Source organism: Dromaius novaehollandiae, chromosome 16 (assembly GCF_036370855.1).
Source record: "Dromaius novaehollandiae isolate bDroNov1 chromosome 16, bDroNov1.hap1, whole genome shotgun sequence".
Classification (NCBI taxonomy): Eukaryota; Metazoa; Chordata; class Aves; order Casuariiformes; family Dromaiidae; genus Dromaius; species Dromaius novaehollandiae.
This window is the reverse complement of record NC_088113.1, coordinates 7,797,982-7,814,695: the sequence shown is the minus strand read 5'-3', so window position 1 is coordinate 7,814,695 and position 16,714 is coordinate 7,797,982. Positions and strand designations below refer to the sequence as shown.

Here is a 16,714-nt window from a genome sequence, read left to right as displayed (position 1 = left end):
GGAAGTTGTGCATAATGAAAATCATAGAGTTACTGTGTGCCTTGCACCAGAATTTAGCCTGTGAAGCTAGTACAGAGGGGCGGATGGATACAAACCTATGTTCATGCAGCAACTGCTGGTCCACTCCACATGGATACTGAACACTCCCTCTCCATGCAGTCTCTGATTCTGAGAGAAGGTTCATTTTTTAAAACTGAATTTTTCTACAGAAATCTGATTCTTTTCTCAAAAAACTTCACTTAGCCACTAAAAAAAATTCAACTGAAAATTGTCAATCATCCCAAAAGGTTGACTGGGAACACTCCTTGAGGACAGAGGATAGAAGTGTCCAACCTGTGAGAACACAGCAGTCATCCGGATGTGGGGGATTTGGTTTTGAGTCCCTTACATATTTATGCTTTCCTTCTCAGACTATTAAAAACTACTAAATAGATACAATAGTATCTTCACATTGACATACAGGGCAAACCACAGTTCAGTACATCTGAAAAATGAGCTGTGCTTCAGTGAGGTCCATGAGCCAAGTGCATAAATCAGCTGATTTCTAACCCTTACTGGGTATATTGGGAACCGGGAGAAAATGCAATACCTGCTTTCATTGCTCTAAAAAAACTATATATTATAAATATATATATTCTATATAACTTGATATACTTTACTGTTGTATTTTAAAGAGCAAGGTATAAAATGTTAGATCGAGAGGTACAGGTAGGTTGACTAAGCAAAGGAAATATCCTACATTTTCATGGGATGTTGACAAGTTGATTTGGCGAGAAGTGTGACTTACCTACTTCCACCTTGTGCAGTCACTTGAGAAAGCAGGGACTTCTCATGGTGTCTAGAAAAAAAAAACAAATGTAGAAAATCTGATGATTGCAAGTGAAAGCAATGTATTTTCTTTTAACAGAAGAGTCTTATAATCTGATTTATTCCAAAAGTGGTCTGATTGCAAGGAATCTGCTCTACAGCAGAAGACAGACATGGAAAGAGCTTTCCATATGGTGATTAACTGCAGACAGAGGAATTTCTATATAGGGTTAGACCTCATAACCTTAAATTCAGCACACTAAGATTGACGAGAACCTGGGGTTCCAGAGGAGACCACATAGTTACAGGATATGGCTTGCATTTTGAGGGGACAGGCTCTGATGACTTAGGAAACTGTCTCCAGACCTGTATTGTTTTGAGTCATTTCCACTGTTGAGAGAAGTGAGATAATACTCCAACAGCACATGGCCCATCTTGCTCTTCCATAGTCAGAAACTGCCTTAGGCCCTGAGGTTTTCATATGATTCCTTTCCTTTTGTTTAACTCATTCCTGTAAAACATGGATTTTTCTCTTTACGAACAGATTCTATATTAGGTCTGTAAATGTACAACGCTGCAGTTCTCCATGAATGGAGACCACACTTGGCTCATTTATTTTCAATTTCCCAAACAAAAATGTTTGTACCACTCAAAAATGACATCCTTGAGCTTTGACGCCTTGATTCCTGGGAGTTATTCTCAGTCTCCAGCCTATCAACAACATTAGATTTCCCAAACAGTTCAAAACAGAAAAAAAAAAACCCCAAACTCACCTTTTGTCCACAGCTTCAAAATATGTTCAGAAGGTCTCTTCCACCCTGGGTAAGCAGCAACCGTAGGCCTGCCACAGGATCTGCAGTCTGGAAGCTGTGCTCAAATAGTTGCCTCTTCTCCCTCTCCCACTGCTCTACTTTCAAACAATTCTGCTTTGGTTTTGTTTTATAAAAAACCCTATTTGTCTTGCTGCTGGAGAGCCGCAGAACAGATCCTACAGAACTGTTTCAAACCCAGCTTCTCTCCCAGGCTAAACTCAATATTCAGGGGCATGGTGGGTCAAAATTGTTTCTTCGTGGCCTTTAGGTATTCATTAAATACATACAACTCTGGTGTATTATCCCTTTTCAGTTATGTTTTATTGCTTTCAATAATAGCTACAATTTAGAAAGTGCACATAGACTGAATAAAACATATAATAAAAGCTTATAGCTAAAATACAACTCAATGAACTCAAGGAGTAAAAAAAGCAAAGACCAGGTAGCTGGGAGTTTCAGCATACAGGTCCTAGTTCTGACAAGCATTCAGCCTGTAGAACTTCACATCCATTTCTAACCCACACAACAACCCAAAGAATTTTTTTTTAACTGTAAACTCTTTTTCCTTGTTGAAGTCTATTACCTTCCATATTTTTATAGTTAAACTCATGCTTAAGCTTTGTGCAGGATAAGGATGATCAGGATATTTTCTGACTAAAAATCCATCTGAAATGACCCAAGTTTCCAGACAGTCACAAGAACAGAAGTACAAAAATGGAAGGCTGAAACTATTAAAACATTCAAAATGTCCAATCCTCTTTTTCAAGGAAAATCAATAGCATTTTGAAGCACTGAAATTTGATGCAAACTCTTTTTACACTAAAATTCTGAATTTCTCATTCTAGATTGGGTGTCTAGACACCCCTGTGATTAATACTTTCATGACTGCCCAGCCAGACAGATGACTGAAGGAAGAGAGAAGCATACTAACCACCTAAATAAAAATATCTTAACTAAAGTGCCTGTCAAGGCAGTGAAATTTCCTGGCCTGAAGCGAAAAGCAGCAAAGTTTAGTGGGGAAAACAAGTAACCGTCATACAAGCATCCCCAGAGGCGAAATTCAACGAAAATTCTGAACATCCAGAAAGTTGCAGGAGGCTTTGCTATGTATCCAAAGTACTGTTGTTTGGCATTAACTCAAAGCACGACTTGTTATATGAGAGCAACCTGTTAAACAAAATATGCTGGTCACCTGGGCAGGGGTAATGATGCACCAAAGAAACTGTTCCTTAATATTACTTAAACCAAATGCACCAATTTGCTGATATTGTCATTTATCTTTAATTCCTTTCAGGTCTGCTTTACTGCCTGGCATGGGCTTAGTGCCATTTAGCTCCATGATACTTGGCTGCTGAGTTGTTTTCACTGGACTCAGGAGTACGCAGAGTAAGGATCCTACCTGTCATCCTTAAAAGGTCACTTCATTAATCTCAAAACAGCTATGAGGATCAATCCTGGTCGAGTTGGTCATAAACAGACAAGACAGGGTTAAGCATGCGATCCAGCAAGCAATCAGGGAGCAGAAACAATGCCGCGAGATGCAGGGGCCTCATCCCATGGGTTGAATAACCAGCCGCCAATACGTATAAGCCTGATTTTGCAAGCCGACCTCTAGGCTAAAATGTGTGTGAGAGAGGGCAGGCGGACTGCAGCACCTAACATGCAACTGTGAGAAACGAGCAGCTCAACAACAAAGACAACCTGTTCGCCGATAGTGTAAAAATATCAAGGCCACCTTCTGCTCTGTCAATAATGCCAACGCTTATTGCCCAGCAGTTATATTTTCTGGAAAGCATTTTCTTTTCTTTTGTTCTCTTTTTCTTTCTTTTTTTTTTCTTTTTTTTTTTCATATTACTGTGCTGCCCATGGGAGGAATGCAAAGGCCTATCATTCTCCTCTAAATAGCTCATTAAAATTCACCTAGGAAAAGATGCCTGCAAAATACTTGCTGAGAGCAAAGCAAGTTGTGCTGTGACAGTCGCTTGCCGCACCAGTGATAACCGGTTCAGTTACCTTGTGTTCCCAGTCTCTGCCATACCTGTCTGATATCTTACCCTTGACTAAACACACTGTGTTAGTGCAGTTATGTGCAAAGCTTAACACAGTAAGAGCCCCAATCCATAAGGAGTCATTAGAGGCTACGGCAATATAAATAATACATAAATCATTCATAATAATCAATAACTATATTCCTCAAATGCTGTATTTCCAATGAATAATTCCATCAGTTCAAGGCGTCAGGCAGGCAGCAGGCAAAAAAGCTGCAAGCAGCTCTGAAAACTTCCCAAATTATAGCCTCGTGCAGGTCAGGTGGAGTCAGGAATGGCATGAATAATGGGGGAAACAAGCTGGCAAAGATAAAAAGATTTCGCCACAGTCTAAGAGAAGGAGATACACACAGGAGAGAAAAGGATAGACTCTGGGGGAGTTATTCAGCCAGGGCACACATGTATCTCCTCCTGTTTACATGCCACTTCCTGCAGTTTCAGAAAGAAATTTTGGGAGACTGAGATGAAGATAACAGACTTGCGTTTTTTCCGCAGTCCTACAACCTGATACTACATGAAAAACCCTTCAAGAGGACAGTTTTGGGACCAAGCTCTAGTTAACATGCAGAAGCGTGTCACAGTCTGCCCTTCCATGAAGATGTCTCACAGGGATGTCTCAAAGGGAGCTGGGAGCCTCAGCCTCCTGAGGGCTGCCAACAACGCCACAGCAAATCCACCTGCGGCATAAAAAGGCTTCAGCCTTTGAGGTGTTGCCATGGTTAAAGCTGTTTGCCTGCTCATCATCTGTGAACTTGACGACATCTTTCTTCATCTGACGTTGTTTGCAGAGCAGACACCTCGGCTCTTGGACAGGCTCACCTTTTATAAAGTTAGGCTAGATCCAGGCCTTTGATAACTCACAGACCTGCTGTGCACCAAAAGAGCTTTTGTATTTGGATTACGAAAAACAGCAGCCTGTTGTGCTGTCTCCACTGGGAGCCTTTGGTTTGGTAGTGTCAGGGAGTAGCTGTACAGTAAATCTAATCAGAATAAACTTTTGCACTTACATGGCATCATTTTGTGATCTTGCCATTACTCAGATGTTTCCTAAGCACTGCTTAATTAAGTCCTGCAGCTCCCTCAAATGGTGGGAAAATAAGTGCATGTATATTCTTTGCTCAAGGTAACCCAGGACACTGATAACTTAAATAATTTGGCTGAGGTCACACCATGAGGTTGTGGCAAACACAAGCACACCACCAACTACTTTCAATGCCTATGAGTTTTGGTATATATCTATAAAAGCGTTATGGTGGTAAGATATGATGACCTCCCCACCACATCACCATTTGTTTCTAAGGCCACTCATGCATAGTCAGAAATACCTATTTTTAAAAGATGTAGTTTTCTTGTTTTGCTGGGTTCTTTTTTTTTCCTGGAAAATGGGTGCTGGCCACAGTGATCAGTTTCTGGAAATGGGAGATAGCGTGAAAACTTTTTAGGAGTAGCAGAAGTCTTTTCTGATGCTCCTGCTTCTGGCCACAACCTTATTAGAAAAATTGCTAATGATTTGGCAACTGCATTTTGTTTCAAAGCCTTTCATTCATCTGCCTCTGCCTGCCAACCCAGTGACACTTAATCAGTTCGGTGAGCCTCTGACACTTCCTATTGACTAAATGCCATAGCCAGGCTGCAGTCATTGCAGAGATGCTGGTGACAAGCGTCCTTTACCCGCAGATGCACCACAGAAGCCACATCGTCATGGTAGCTCTTTCGTAACACTGAAGAAGTTTGTCTAGTGATTTCTACATTCAGCCCTCGCACAAGCAATTTTCTCAGTCGGCAAGACATCATTTATGGTGCAAGTAGAACAGTATTTCTGTAAGCAGGCACTAGCAGCCTGCTCTGACCTCACCATAGCTAAATTAAGTCTAGCTATTGGCCTTTGCACAACACTGGCATAACCCCACATATGTTAATGCTGACGCCTCCACTATATGTCCTGCTCTGTTTACTCCTGCACGTTCTGGGGGAAACCAGGCAGTTGTTCCTTAGCTGTTCCGTGTCTTATTGCAACACTTAGGTCTAAAAGTGGTGAGCTGAACTGAAGTCTAGAAGTGGCTGGTTTTTCTGCCTATTGACTGCAGAGGGAACCTAAATGCTAAGTGAAGACACAGATGTCTAAGATTAGGTGAGCCACCTCCTGTCCTAACTGCATGCGTACATGTAGTGCAGTGTGGAGACACTCAAGCTGTGTCTCAGTTACCAAGTGTTAAGTACATTAACACTGCACTCTGTCCAAATTAATACAGCTTGTTTTTCAAAGAATATGTTAATTTGTCCATCTACAAGAACAACGATACACAGCTTCCAGTAACCAAGCAGGAGCAGGGCTCCACTGTGGTCCAAATAGTCCCAAAAGCAGAGGAAGATTTGGTTCAAGATTACACCATGACACAAAGACCCCATCAGTATCCCAGCAAGAGGTCCTGACTTCCACTCACCATTTATAACCCCTAACCACATTTTCCATGTAACTGCGTCAGAGTAATAGCCTTCTGTCAAGCTTCTGCCATTCATCCATCACAAATTAACAATCTATTCAGATTTCTGAAATATGTTTAATCTTCCCTGATGCCCATGATTTTTATGTTATCCCTTTATTGAGGCAATTAAGTTTGCTTCCAATCCATAGTTTTAGGGTTTATATTTACATTTTTACTACTAGTTTTTGAACTGCCCTGGTTCCTTTACATTTGCAGGGTTTAATTCATGCTTATGTTCAGCTCACATGGCACCCTCAGCACATGGTGTCAACTGTAACTCCCTGCAGAATGTAGACATGAAGGCCTCACTCACTCCAAAAGAAACCTGAAAATGCATGAACAGGAATGGGATGCTTCCTTCTAACTTTGACAATTTGCTCATGGCCTATAATATTTTTACATGAAGATTAAAAAAAAAATCTATCTATCATGATTGTGGCTGTTCTCATTATAATGCATGTAAATGAATAATCCAGTGAGTGTGAAAAAAGACACAGACAGGGAGAGAGAAAAATCCTAATGAAAAACTCAGCAGAGCATACAATACATCTGTCTAGCGTTTTAAAAGGTTGTCCATCTTCGTGGTCTTCATGACCACTCATACTTTACAGCAGAACAGGTCAGTGAATGCTTTTTCTTGCATGATTTACATAATAGAAAAAGCTAGGAGTTTTTTATTTTTGCTGAAGAAGCTAAATTAAACAGAGTTTGGACCTCAGCAGCAAAAGGCAGCCCCATCTGGCTGCTCATCTTTACTATAGCAGTACTGGGAGTGCAGGACATTGGCACAGACCTGCCAAAAATGCTAGATTGTGCAGGAAAGTGCCAAAGAAACTCCTTTATTCCCCACCAGTTTCCACACCAAGGTTGGAAAAGCTCTGCACAGCTGGCTGCCACCCTGCCCATCGCGCTCGCTAACCGGAGAGCTGCCAGCTGCAGTTCCCCAGCCCCAGCCATCCATCAGCCTGTTATTGCCACTGTAAACACTGCATTTGTCAACAGCTAATGTTTTTCACAGTCAGGGTGTGATGGATTAGCCTTCATTCAAAATGAAGGGTCAGATTTCATCAGGATTAGATCAGAACACTGAGGGAGTCCCATGGGTGCTGCCAGGGCATGATGAACTCCCAATCGACCAGCTATTTTCACGGCTGTAGGACCAAAACCCTTGGGGAATGGGTCTGAAACCACTTTTAAGCCTGGGTGTGAAGAATGTTATAAAAAATATGACTATTTGACCTTTATGTAGAAGGTGTGGTACCACTGCTGGATCCCAAAGCAATGTGTACGAATTCCCATGAGTCACTGTAAGCTACAGGAGGGGGGAATGGCCAAACCAAAGTACGTGCTCAGTGTCATGTAATAATACTGCTGGAGCTACAGCTACAACTCAGACATCCGCTCTATGCCCTCCCAGTTCCTGACACAAGGCATCGACCCTTGAGACCAATGAACAAGTGTGCAACCCCTCTTTTACCTTGTGTTTGAACAGGAGCTGATTTTCCCTGATAGCATCCTTCAGCACTGTTAGTCTCCACTGAACCTGGTGAAGATGGGCTTCCTCCTCATCTTTCCAGCTGTCTGAAAAGTCCAGAGCTTAGAGACTGAAGAGGCCTTGCGGTTGGTTAAAGCTTCTCATGCTGTATGTCTGCCTTGACGACATCTTGTCACAGAAAGCTGAGACTGCTGAATACCTGTGTGCTCTCCTTAGTGAGGCCAGCAGATTGCAGCTCAGTGGCTCTGTAGATCGCGTTCTGGCCTGGGTATCTTTTCAGGTCTCAGGGCAGAGTTTATGAATGTCTCAGTTATTCCATAGGCTGGAATGGCTCTTCTGCAAAGAGGCAAATCTACTGAAACAGGTGTTTCTTGGGGTTTTATAATCATTCTTTTTTGGGGGGAAGTTTGAGGAGACCCCCAGGAAAGAAAGCCACAGGAGTCTCAGTGAGCTCTCATTTTGACTCAGAGGAAACGTGAAAGCTTGCTGAAACCAAATCTGTCTTACCCACAGCACACTTCATCTGTCCTCTGCTTTGATTTTATTTACAGAGTTCTTCTGGCATAACCACTTAGGCCTCACACTCTGCTTCCTCGAATGGCAGCTGAGCAGATTTGTTACCCAGACTGACTATGACCACTGACTCTCCTGCTTTCCTCCCTGTATTTTATTTACTCTCCTCCCTTCCTGATAACACTATGTGCCTTGTTAAGTTGCTGAAAGAGCTACCAGTGGTGGATACTCCACTAAGAATGCATAGAAATGCATACTCAAAAAAAAGAAAAAGAAAAAGACAACACATAATTAATTCTTCTTTATCTCAATTGTCTCCATCCTTTATAGCTGTTAACTTTATGTAATGGCTCCTTGCTATGAGGAGGCGGTGTCAGGGAGCTGCTCTGCTGTGCTAGTTGGGATGCCAGTCACGCACAGGCCCTAGCAAGGTGCTCCCAAAGAGCCAGCAGGGCCACCGGGATGAGGCACCACTGAACAACAAGCCATGCTCAAAAATGCCTCCGCTCCGGGAGGAACTTGTATATTGTATTGAGGACAAAATTACTCGGATCCCTCACCCAGCTGCCTGCTTCTGTGTGTGGGGAAGAACACGCAAGCAGACAAAAAGGCAGTCTGCTGCGTGGCTTTCATCCCGTCCTCTGCTAGTCACCAAGTGGTAGGAGCACGCTGATCCACAGCCTGCGGCTGAGCCTCGTATCCCGTCGTGCCTGGCAGAGGCAAGTGGGAAAGCGCGGCACAGGCTGTCCCGGCCTCCCGTCTGAGGCCGGCGTGCCAGGTTTGCTCCGACAGAGGCGTCGGCGAGTCTCCGAGAGAGCGCGCGCAAAGCCGCTCTGACGAATGGTGCTAGCTCCTCCGCTTTCGCCTCTCTTCCCCACGTACGGATCTGGCCCGTGGGCAGAGCCAGCTGTCCGCTCGGGCAGGAGACGGCGGCTGCCAGAGGCTGCGGACCGCCAAGGGCAGCGAAAACGGCCCGGACTCGCTGCTGTACACCTGGGCCAGAGCCCGCAAAAGCCCGGCTGGCTCCTGCTGCTCTGCCGGCAGGTCAGGGACGGGTCCACGGGCAGCAGGGACACCCCAGCCGCGGCCCTCCCCGCACGGCCCAGCTTTGCCCACGCTGCTGAGACGTGCAGGGGACAGAAACGGTGCTGGGCGCTCTGACTCCTACCAGCACCCCATCTGGTGCAGTGGTTTTGGAGAGCCCCGATTCTGTTTAGTGTACAACATGCTCGGGCAGGGTTTTACCAGCTGCCATCCACCTTGCACCGTGGGTGCTGTAACGATTCATCACAGCATCCCGCACTGGGTAACAACCAAAGCGGGCTTTTTAATCATTTTCTACAATTAGTGAGAACATTTTTCTAGGTATTAGGTAGCATTGATGCAGTCTTTCTTAAATTGGACTGGCATTATCTAGCAGCCTGTTGTTATTTAGCAACGTGGGCTGTTATATTAGTATTGTCTTGTCACCATTTAGTTTTTAATTAACATGAATTTAATCTTTTCTCTCCTAATTGCAAAAGGGAAAAAAAGGAAAGGGGAAAGGAAAGGGGAACGGGAAAGGGAAAGGAAAAGTAGTCAGCAGTAGATGTTCGCAAAGTATCCACAGCACAGTATCTGCACAATTTCCCTGCGCAATCCATGAGCCACTAAACACTGAGGGCACTTTCTAACATGCGCTGTAACCGTTATGAGCACGATGAGCTACATTAAGTTCTAGTGCCCTCTCTACATTTTTGACCTAGAGCCACCACTTGCAGCCAGGATTCACTGTCTCCCACCAGCACGCTCAGGAAGGCTAGCCGCCAGGCAGTTGTGCTTGTGTAATTAGTTTCTAAGGCTGCAAAACTATACAATTCCTGAACTTTTGGTGTTTCTTTTTCCTTTTTGCACCAGAGACAAGCCAGAAAGGGGAAATCTACTCTAAAGGGTAAAAACAAGCAGTAAAAAGAGAACAAGGGAAACATCTTACCACCTTCTCTCCCAGGGAGCAGTTACCCTGATTAAACATCTGCCATGGATTCCCTTCTGCGCAAAGCTCTTAGGATGTCAGAGAGCAACCCAGAATTTGGGGTCTGTTCATGGCCCTAGGGAGAATGGAAGTGAAAACGGGCAGATTCTGTGGAGTTTGAGCTCCCTACCTGAACGCATGCTGATGATGGCAGAGCGAGGGCTGACTGCAGAGGTGTGGGAACCAGCCTGGAGCACCGAGCAGCCCATCAGACCATTGCTGGAGCTCAGAAGAAGGTTAGACGGGATACACTACACAGAGCCATTGCTTCTTCCAAGTGAAACAGTCATTATGCTTCTGCCTTTAAATACTATTTCAAGGTGAAGAAATTTGATAGAAAGATCAAAAACATTCCTAAATCCTCTTGGTTTAAGGGGTTATGATGCTTGCAACCTTAGATAAAGTGTTTGAGAAAGCTCACTAGTCACCATGCAGTTACACACAGAAAGCCGTGTAGTACTCACATGTTTGCTGTATGGCCTTATGTATCAAAGTCTTTATCCTGAAAGTAATGCTGATTTTACCTCCACCGAAATTTTTTGGTCCCTTGTGTTTCTTTGCAAGACTGGTCTACAGTTTCTTGCCTGTCTTTGCACTGCTCACCCTGGGCAAGCTCTGTATCACCCCTTGCCCATGGCAGCATTCCCCGCCAGCACATCTGATTCAAGCCCTGATAAAGGGCATAATTTAAGCCAGTCACATTCAGAATTAAATAAGAGATCAGGTCCCCCCCACCCCACCGCATCTCTTCCTTTTGTCTCTTTAAATTACCTTTCAGCTCGATCCCAGACTGAGTAATTCAGATCTTACAGGAAATGAAAGTCATGGTCCATGGAGAGATAATGGTTACCTAAGAGCAGCAAAAAAAAAAAAAAAAAAAAAAAGAAGTGAGGGGAAGACTTATCCTCCCCCCCATGCTAAATTCACCTGAGTTGAGAAGGGTTATAAATCAATAGGTCTGTTGATAGTTTGGTTTCTCATGCAAGCTTATCATCCCATTTTATCCGGCTCATCATCTTGTGGACCTACAGACTGGCGATAAATAGGCAGCTCCAGAATGACTCAAGACGACATTAAGGAGAAAAATGCCTCCCATCTCCTTGTTTGTTTATGCACGCTGCTTCCACTCCACAGTCATCTGTACAGCATTCACTCCTTGCCACCATTCTAAAATAAAATAAAAACGAAATAAATCACAGACGCCTGAGGTTAGGGGAGGTTCGGCAGTCTTGAGCAATGACACCGGACGGTCTCGGGGGGCTGACCTGGGAACCTACACAGAGATATTTATTTCAATGACCCCCCCACCCCCTCCAGAAGAAACAGCCCCCCACACTCCCCACTCACACATGACTATACTCATCCTCTCTTTTCCCCATGCTGTTGGGGAAGATGAGGGATGAGGACAGAAGGATCTCCCCTCCCCTTCGACCTTGTTTTCCCTCTCTGGCCTCTGATTTTGCCGTAGCTCTCCAGCACTCCCACAAATATCTTTCTTGGGAGGTAAGAGCAGTCACAGAGGCTTGGACCAAGCACCCATCTAGCCCCGCATGCTGCCCCCAGTACCTTCTCTAGCCTCAGCCTCCTTCCCGTTGAGGGACTTTTCCGAGACTGATGTGGCTCGTGTATTCGGTAACCACCAGTGCCCTCGCGTGCTTTGGTGAAGGACTCTGCAGATCAGAAACCTGCAGAGTGAGGGGCCTTGCTCTTGCCTGAGTACTGCTCCCACCTGCGTGAGCGAATGCAGTGAAGGACATGCACTGACCATCAAGGTACCAAGCCCTAACTTACTGGTAGTGGAGGCATAAGCGCATATAAAACATTGACCTTGGTCTAACCTTGGCTCTTAGTATCCGCTACAGAGCAAAATTTATCTCTGTCCAAGCCCAGGCCTACGGCAACTCTCAAGCTGGCCCCACTTCTGGCCCTTTCATCCCTGTTAGCAACTACTATCAGCAAGATTAAAAGCACGGTGCTTCTTTCCTGGATTATAACGTATTTGGAGCTGCAGCCTCACTTTATAGTTTGCTACACTAGCAAGCCTGTAACTCTTCCTGAGTTACTTCTGTTGTCTCTGTTAACGTAGCAGTCATTTGTCCCTCAGGCTCTAACGAACATCTCCAAACAGCCTTGCTAGCTGGAAACGCGCCATGGGACCTGCTTTACAGGTGGGGACGTGAGGAGCAGAGAGAGGCTGACTAATTTGACCAAGGCTGCACAGGAAATACAAAGCTGAACTTAAATTTGAACTGAAGTCATCAAAGTCTCACTTTGGCACTTATATTACCATGCCATATTCAGGGTAAGAAAATTTAAAGTCATCATTTGGAAATATAAAGAAATATTCATATAGCACATAATCTTTTTATACTGAGATCTCCCTATGAAGAGTCCCTGTTTTGGTAGTCATTCCTGTATTCCCTGAGCTAGAGAGTTATTAGAGGCACTTCGCAGTAAATGGATCTGATGCACTAGGCACTTCCTGCATGCAAAACACAGGGCTATTTTAGTTTGTTTATTTTCCTCTCCTTCCCCATCCTGCTTGGCTCAAGTCACTTGTACCTTTTTGGGTTTTGATGTAGTGTTGCCATGAGAAGCCACGTTGCCTACTTTGCTACAAGAAGTGTGAACTTTTATCTCCCCGCTGCAAGAGAGTAGTAAATCAGAACAGGCTGACAGCTTTGTCTCACAGTCTGTTATCCACAGGCGAGAGGATGCCTCCCCCGAGATCCCATTAGGTGTACTGTCTCCACCACTAAACTTTCGACAAGCACATTCGCTGAGACCTGCATGTCAAAGAGAGTCCGCCAGCTAATGATCACTGGGAATTCACTTCCTTTTGCTCTTTCTCTCCCTCGTCCACCTCCCGTTCCTTTCTCTCTCACACTTTATTCTCAAGTTTATTAAAAATAGCCTCCATTTAGTGAAGCTACATCACTTAGAGCCTGTGTAACAGCTCCTGCTAAACTGATGCTCTGTGCGGTATTGAATGCAGGAGCAAAGCCTCCAGCTGCACGGGCAGGTATTGGAAGCAGTGAGAAGCTACTGTGAATCCTGCCTTTGCTCTGCTGACACCAACAAAAAGAAAACGAGACAGAGTGACAGGACGAAATAGCTGGATGTAACAAACCCTCATTATGTCTAATATGGTGCTCGCCTCCCAGGTACAATGGGACCCATCATTCACAGACACAGGGAGAAGACACACCTGGAGGCTGTGTGACGCTTCTCTTCCCCTTCCAAATATTATCAGCACATCCCTGAGCCTGAAGCCATTATTGGGTATGTGCAGTGGGTAGCGTGAGGGAGCTGCAAAGCGAAAACAACACCAGCAACATCTTGTATCTGGATGGGAGGCTTCTGCCATTGATAATATATCTCTCAGACACAACTGTCCAAGGCCTCATCAATACAGGACGTGTACGTGGAGCACCAGCAGAACAGCACTGCTGAAATAACCAGTCCTGGTTTTACTGCACGGCTGTCAGCCCAGCTTCAAAGCCCCCTTCTGCTCTCCCATGCTAGAGGACAAAAAATAAGATTTGAAAATCACCCCACAAACCTGAGAGGAGCTGCCACAGAGGTCTAATGGGTCTTGTAGTGTCCCAGCCACGGTGTGACATCTCAATCATAGCCTCTCTGCTGCAAGAGAAGGGACGGAGACTTTTCATCTGAGAGCGGTTATGAGAAAAGCATCACACCAAAGGCAACAGATCCTATTTACGACCATTGTATGAACATGTGATGAGCAAGCTGGAAATGCACTCGCTCTCCAGGAGGGGAGCAGGCCTTTGGTAAAGGCACAGCAGGGTACCTAAAAATCCCAGGCTACTCATGGTAAATGCACTAGTGTTTTCCATCAGTTGGTCTGGTTTTGGACTTGCATCACAAATAACAGGAAGCATAGTGGATTTCTGTCTTAGAGCTCGTAGCTCAATAGGTCAGATACAACCCCACACTAGAAAAGAAGGGCATGATGCATTTGATAACTAGAAAACTAAATATATGGAAGCCCTTACCAAGGCCAAGACAAGGGTACCATGAGCAGACCTGCAGGGAAAAAAAACAAAAGAAAGAAAGAAAAAGCTTACAAAGCATTTCCTGCTGCAGGAAAACAGTCTCTAGGAGCCTGTGGGAAAGAGCTTCTCAGCTCTGCCTCTGCAAATAGTTTTCTAAAAATACCAGAATTCAGCAATTATCACTAGAATTATTTGATATTTACTGTCATTCAAATGCTGATGTAGACAAAAGGCATTTGCTAGGTGTCAGCTAGACCCCAGACCAACTCTCCCCTGTTTCTGTGCCCTGGATGAGCAGATCAGATGGAAGCCACTGGCCCTGGTTATTTAGCTTCTGCTGATTAGGCTCAGCTGGGGCAAGGCAAACTCCGCAGCACACTTGCTCCAAATTTTACTCTCCACTGATGAATCCAGTCTGATATAACTTAAAAACTCACAGAATAGTTTTGGTCCTACATGCACAGCATCATTACAAGCTACCAAAAATACATTATCATTCCTCATGGGGATTTATATGTAAGCGCTATCCAGGGCCACGGAGGAGCTTTGCAGCAGGAGTGCTCTGATCTTAAATCTTCAACTGGCATTATGCCCCTTTACACAGCAGAATAGTGGCTGAATGACCCTCCAAGTACTCATTAAAGTGAGGCCCAGTCGATAACGGAGAGGACACGGCAGAGAGCCATGCCGGAGCCTCTGGAGCTAGAGAAAGAGCAAGTCAGAAGCTTCCTCTCACGCTCCCTCCCAACAACATTTCCTGAGGCTCAGAGCCAGCCCAGAGGCATCACACAGAAAAGATTGCAGGTTGGGCTATCACCAGCCCAAAAGGAAAAAAATGGTTTCCACATCCCTTGGCTTCATCTGAAGGTTTGCATCTGGCAGTGGTTTCCAGCCACTTTCCTGTCACTTTGTGCTGAGGTGAATGGGAACATGGTAGAAGCACACTCAAATGTGTCCTAAGAAACCAAACAGCTTCAAGCCCATTTTTCTCAAGTTTAACGGAGTGGGGAAATGATTTTCACCTAACTTGCAATGAGTTTACAAGACAATCAGTCATTGCCTCTGCTGGAGAGATCTTGCAGCCAAACCAGACCCCAAGGCAGTCCTCCCAGCAGGAGAGAGATTAAGCAGAAGCTGGCACAAGGCAATACAGCTACACAGCGTGCAGTGGCAGTGCTGCTGTGCCACAAATGCAGGAGTATGCTGCTACACATCAGCATGAGACACAAAGTCTCTGTAGGTGCAATCTGGCTGTAAAGTGCCCACTGCTCTCTGACTCCTTTGCAGCCTGAAAGATCCCCAATAGACACAAGAGAGAGCAGGGAGATACAGAGGAGCCACTAAAATGCAGAGAGAGATGGACTTGTGGGAACTACCCTTCTTTTCTGATGCAGTGGCTTATAGGACTTGAGCTACTTCATTAAGTTACCTTTTTTCCCCTACAGTCACTCTCTCCAACTTAACAAACACAATGGTTTATACATCCTCAGCCCATGCCAAAGTCCCCCACCAACACGTGCATAGACCAAAGGGATATCCAGATGCTCATGCCATACACACCTTCTTGGTTAGCTATACCGAATGCTGCTTTCTTCATACCCCACCCCCTTCAAGGCAGGCTAATATTGTCTTCTCTTCATCAGGGCTTCCTAACACAAGCCTGTCTCACCAAGGTATGAAAGTAATCCCAAGTGCCCCAGCATGCAAATCCAATCACCACACCTGGAGTTTGGAGGCTATTTGGTATTGACAGGGGTTTGACAGCCAGAGAGGTCCAAGGCACAGCACGGTGATGCAAAGGCTGTTGGGTGCAGAAAGGTGCATCAAAGCACAAATAGGAGAAGCGACTCAGAGGCAGATAGGGAGGGAACAGTAAATGCTCTGTGGATTCTTCTGGGCTAGTTGTTTTTTCCATGGTTGCCTGCAGTAACTGGGATGCAGCTAGGTCCCTTCAAGTGTTATTTTATACCAAAAAAATACATGTGTGAGGCGGCGGTGGTGGGTGAATTCCTGACCTTGGCTTAACCCTTTCTGAAGATGAGGGCCAGCGTAAGAGCTATATTTCTAAAACTCCTAAGCTCTCGGGATCCAGAGGGAGGTTCGGGTCTGGGACGTGAGGCTCACATTCATCTCCACAAGAGTGAGAAACAAAAAAAATACAATTTAATCTGTCTTCTATCTTGTGTTTTGCTGATAGCACCATAGGGGACCTCAGGACAAGAGTAGCAGAGATATTGCAGGTACAGCTGTGAGTGTAATGGATTTTTCAGTTCATTTGGAAAACAAACCAGAGCTGTTCTGTTTTGACCTGAAACATTTTTTTCCACTAGAATGAGAGAAAAGGCGCAAAAATTCACTTTCAATCAACTGAAACATCCTGTATGACCAAAATGAAAGCTTTCATTTTGTTTTTACGGCACTCAACCATTTCTGAATTCATGGCAAATTCAAAACAAAAAATACCGTCAAGAAAAATGGTCTGGCTTTACCTAAATATTTTTTCCCCTCTTTGGGAACGCTGCA

General features: G+C 44.8%; 1 long non-coding RNA gene across 4 annotated transcripts in view; it reads right to left on the bottom strand.

The window, feature by feature from the left end:
• The window catches only part of LOC135330099 (uncharacterized), an 89,883-nt gene that overhangs the window by 12,671 nt on the left and 60,498 nt on the right, over positions 1 to 16,714 (bottom strand). For all 4 annotated transcript variants that reach the window (XR_010391861.1, XR_010391862.1, XR_010391864.1 and 1 more), the window contains 6 exons: positions 13,735 to 13,814; positions 11,202 to 11,339; positions 10,944 to 11,022; positions 10,303 to 10,482; positions 7,631 to 7,984; positions 788 to 838 (listed from right to left, as the gene is read on the bottom strand). This is a non-coding gene — a long non-coding RNA (uncharacterized LOC135330099). The remainder of the gene's footprint in view (positions 1 to 787; positions 839 to 7,630; positions 7,985 to 10,302; positions 10,483 to 10,943; positions 11,023 to 11,201; positions 11,340 to 13,734; positions 13,815 to 16,714) is intronic.